Genomic DNA, 4,605 nt, shown 5'->3' on the forward strand with positions numbered 1-4,605 from the left:
AAAGCTGCTGCCTGCAGTGCCGGCATCCTGTATGGGCGCCGGTTCTAGTCCTGGCTGCTCCACTTCCAATCCAGCTCTCTGCTGTGGCCTGGGAAAGCACTGGAAGATGGCCCAACTCCTTGGGCCCCTGCACCTGCATCGGAGACCTGGAGGAAGCTCCTGGCTCCTGGCTTCGGATCAGCTCAGCTCTGGCAGTTGCAGCCAACTGGGGAGTGAAGCAGCGGATGGAAGACCTCTCTCTCTGTCTCTGTCTCTGTCTCTCTCTCTCTCTGCCTCTTCCTCTCTGTAACTCTGCCTTTCAAACAAGTAAATCTTTAAAAAAAATCAGTGGGTGGCTGTAACAGAGATCAAAGCATTAAGAACAAAAGGAATAAAATTTAAACTTATTGATTTATTACTGTGCTTTTATTAAAATCTTAGGGAGCAAAATTTTAAAATTTGACAACACGGAGTAGAGAGCAATGATTTCAGGGTCCTGCCAGCTCTTGTTCCTGCCTCCTACTGCCCATCTGCAACAGGAAGTGCAGAACCCGAGGGCCCGTCCATCATAACCCCGAGGGCCCGTCCATCGTAACCCCGAGGGCCCGTCCATCGTAACCCCGAGAGCCTGTCCATCATCCTGTCCCTGCGCTGACCCCAGGGGAAGGCAGGTGCTTGACTCTGTGGCGTTGTGAACATCCTGTCTGCATGGATCACAGATGCCGACGGTCATGATTGGGGAGGTTTGGCTTCTTAGCGTTTTTTTGAGGTGGCAAAATGGCGACATCGTGCTGTGAAGATGTGAAAGATTCGGGACCAGGATTTTCGGTTGAAAGATGTGTGGCCTAAAGGAATTAAACAACAAATTAGTACGAATGCTTAGATTATCATTTTGCTTACTAACAGGAATATTAGGGCCAAATAGTTCTGAAAAGGTCAGGCGTGTAATACACTGGCCTGCTTCCCCACCCGTGTTATTACTTAATTTTTGTTAACATTTCTGTCTCAAACACAATTATGTTATGGAGCATCTGTTCTCTCTCTACCCATCATCTGCCAGTCCACTGCACTGTCGTGAGAATTTTCATGTATGAAGTCAATAGATTTCAAATGAGCATTGGCTACAGCATTCAGCTCATGCACTATTTATTGAATCTGCATTTGCATTTCCACAGACTGATGGGATTTTTTTTCTGACAGGCAGAGTTAGACAGTGAGAGAGAGGGACAGAGAGAAAGGTCTTCCTTCCGTTGGTTCACCCTCCAATGGCTGCTACGGCCGGCGCACCGCGCTGATCCGAAGCCAGGAGCCAGGTGCTTCTCCTGGTCTCCCATGGGGTGCAGGGCCCAAGCACTTGGGCCATCCTCCACTGCACTCCCTGGCCACAGCAGAGAGCTGGCCTGGAAGAGGAGCAACCGGGACAGAATCTGACGCCCCGACCAGGACTAGAACCCGGTGTGCCGGCGCCATAGGCGGAGGATTAGCCAAGTGAGCTGTGGCTCAGGCCGACTGATGGAATTTTAAAACATAAAGTAGTACAGGGGATTTTTATTTCAGGTTACACTGGGAATGGTTATACATGTTTAAAGATGTATATTATATGTACAGGTATGTATTGTTCTACTTGTTTATTTTTATTTATTTGAGAAGCAGGAAGAGAGAGAGAGAGAGGGAGAGGGAGAGGGAGAGGGAGAGGGAGAGGGAGAGGGAGAGGGAGAGGGAGAGGGAGAGGGAGAGGGAGAGGGAGAGGGAGAGGGAGAGGGAGAGGGAGAGGGAGAGGGAGAGGGAGAGGGAGATCTTCCATCCACGGCTCACACCCCAAAATGCCTGTGACAGGCAGGGCTGAGCTAGGCCAAAGCCAGCATCCTGGAAGTGGGTTGGAAGTGGGTTGGAGCTTGACCCTGGGCTCTCCCAGTGAGCCGCTGTGGCTGGACCACGCCCACCCACACGGTCAGTTAGTAGCCGTCAGTCTGAGACAGGCGCCCTGCTCATTTTTATTGATGCTGCCCTGATTAGATAGGACAGTGACTCGCAGGGCCCCTGGGAGCCGGGGAGGCCAGGCAGGACGCTGAAGCTGAAGGCCAAGGCTGGACCCTAGCGTCCGTGCCACAGATGGACCTCAGCGCCACCCCAGGGGTGTGTGTGCGTGTAGACATGTATGTGTGAATGGGTGTATGTGTGTGTATGTGTATAGATGTGTGTGTATGTGGGCTTGTGCATTTGTGTGTATGTGTTTGTATATGTGTGTTTACATGTGCACGTGTATGTGTGTATAAGCATGTGTGTCTATGTGTGTATGTGTATGTATGATGTGTAGGTGTGAGTGTGTGTTTAATGATGTGCAGCAATGCTCCTCCTTAGCAAGTGCGTGCATTCTATGCCTCTTTCCATCGTGCTGTCTGTTTTAGATTTATTTGTTTATTTAAAAGGCAGAGTTACAGAGAGGTGGAGGCAGGGACAGAGAGAGAGAGCGAGTGAGCGAGTGAGCTTCCATCTACTGGTTCACTCTCCAAATGGCCACAACAGCCAGAGCTGGGCCTATCTGAAGCCAGGAGCCAGGAGCTTCTTCCGGGTCTCCCACATGGGTTTAGGGGCCCAAGGACTTGGCCATCTTCTCCTGCTTTCCCAGGCCACAGCAGAGAGCTGGTTCGGAAGTGGAGCAGCTGGAGCTTGAACCGGTGCCCATATGGGATGCCGGCACTGCAGGCGGAGGCTTTACCCGCTGCGCCACAGCGCCGGCCCCTGTTGTCTGTATTCTATTCTCCATCCCATCCCATTAAACGATGCTGGCCACCTCGTTCTCAGCAGCTTCACAGCCGCAGTTGGGAGAGGCCTGGTCCTAAGTTCCACTCCCTCCCCTGGCGCTTTGCTTAAAGCTGCTGTGGAGGAGAAGTCGGCCGGCCAGCCCCAAGCCCAGGGCGCGGAGGGCGCCTCGTCTCTGCATTCGCAGCGCCCTCCCCAGGCTGCTGCTGGGCCTGGGGTTTGTGGGAGTCCCACGCGCTCGGGCGAGGAAGTCACTGAAAGCGTGGTGGTGGCCTGCGGGGACGGGCACAGCAGCTGAGGCAGGGACGCATCTGCACCAGGCCAGCATGGGAGAAGCTGACCCCTGAGCAGAGGTGACCGCCTGGCGGGGGGGCTCCCAGGCAGCCATGGGGGCGGCGGCAGGGCTGGAGGAAGTGCGCCCCGGGCTGCTCCTCTGCCCTCTGCCGTGGGACGGGGGCGTGCTGCTCATCCTCCGAGCCTGGGGCCCCCATGAGAAGCAGCGTTGTGAGGTGGCCCCCTGATAACCTGCAGAGCTGCAGGTGAGAGACCCGAGCTGGCTGGGACCTGGCCTGCCTCGTGACCCCTTCCTGGGGAGCGAGTCCGGGTGGGCCGTGTGCAGCCGGGAGCCACGTGTGAGCAGAGGCCTCCTCAGGGCCTGTCCCAGCCAGGACTCGCACGAGGGCAGTCCCGCGGGGCACTGGAAGGAACAGAGGCCGGCTGCCGAGCGAGCCTGCACCCGGCCCGCCTGTGAGCGCCCTGCCGCCCGCACCAGCAGCAGAGCAAGCCCTTCCCCAGGGCCATCCACCCCGGCCCGACCTCCTCCCCGGCCACCGGCCAGCCCGCCTGTCACATCCGGAGCCGGCGGCTAACGGTCACACGTGTGTTGTAGCAGTAGGGAAACGGCTCATTAATCACCAGACGTCTTCCCCAAACAAATCCTTCAGAGGAGCAGAACGTGTGTAGGCTGTCCCTGGCGAGGGTCCGCTCAGCCGTTCCTGGTGCCGGGCAGATGGCTCGGGCGAGGGACAGCCGGCTCCCGGTCGCACGCTGATGGCTCAGAAGCACCCCGCCAAGTGCTTATCAGCGCCCGTGACGGTCGGAGGACCACTCAGCCCGCGGAAGAGCCGCGCGTTTGCCAGCGAGCCTGGCTCTGGGAACCGGTGATGTCACCTTACAGACTCCGCCCTGCGGGGTGGGGGCGGGGGAGGAGGAGGCCTGCTGGCCTCAGGACAGAATTTAATGGCAAGATTCGCTCCCTCTGGAGCATCTTTAACCGCACCTCAAAAGTCTGCCGCAGATTCAAATCTCTGCCAAAAAGCCGTCTGCCCTACGCAGCCTCATCTCCATGGCTGACACCAGTGCAACCCGGCCCCTCTCCCGCTGCCGGGCTGGCCCCGTCTCGCTTCCTGCTTGTGTCTTGACCGCCCCTGAAGCCCGATCTCCACACAGCAGCCAGAGGGGGACGGAGCAGAGCAAACCCTGCCCAGAAAGCCCCCAGGGAGGCCGCGGGATCCCAGGAGGGAAGTGGGGCTTGCCGCCGCAGGGCACAGGGAAACCGGGGCTGCTGGGTGGCTCCACGTGGCTCCGTGTGACCCTGCACGTGGGGGCAGACCGAGAGACGGCAGCAACGGCTCCAGGCTCAGCTGCTGACGCCATTACCAACACCACAGCCGCCACGTGGGCAGTTCCCCACTTGCCACGCTCTAGTCCACGGCTTCTCAACTTCAGGGCAGTGCGAAAGCAAACCCTCTGCACCTGCAGCGTGAGTGTGGCAGCTGTGAGAACGTGGTCTGTGTGGTCTCCTGAGGATGGACAGGCAGAGAGGGGGAGGGGGAGAGAGGTCTTCCATCCACTGGTTCACTT

At 57.6% G+C, this 4,605-nt stretch overlaps 1 long non-coding RNA gene across 1 annotated transcript; it reads right to left on the reverse strand.

The window, feature by feature from the left end:
* Nucleotides 1-386: 386 nt before the first annotated feature.
* Nucleotides 387-3,857, reverse strand: LOC138849101 (uncharacterized). Its single transcript, XR_011387525.2, has 2 exons — nt 3,658-3,857; nt 387-824 (listed from the first exon to the last, which is right to left on the reverse strand). It is a non-coding gene; the product is annotated as an uncharacterized LOC138849101 (long non-coding RNA).
* Nucleotides 3,858-4,605: the final 748 nt, after the last annotated feature.

Source organism: Oryctolagus cuniculus, chromosome 3 (assembly GCF_051225735.1).
Source record: "Oryctolagus cuniculus isolate XC-2025 breed Fujian yellow rabbit chromosome 3, ASM5122573v1, whole genome shotgun sequence".
Taxonomy (NCBI): Eukaryota; Metazoa; Chordata; class Mammalia; order Lagomorpha; family Leporidae; genus Oryctolagus; species Oryctolagus cuniculus.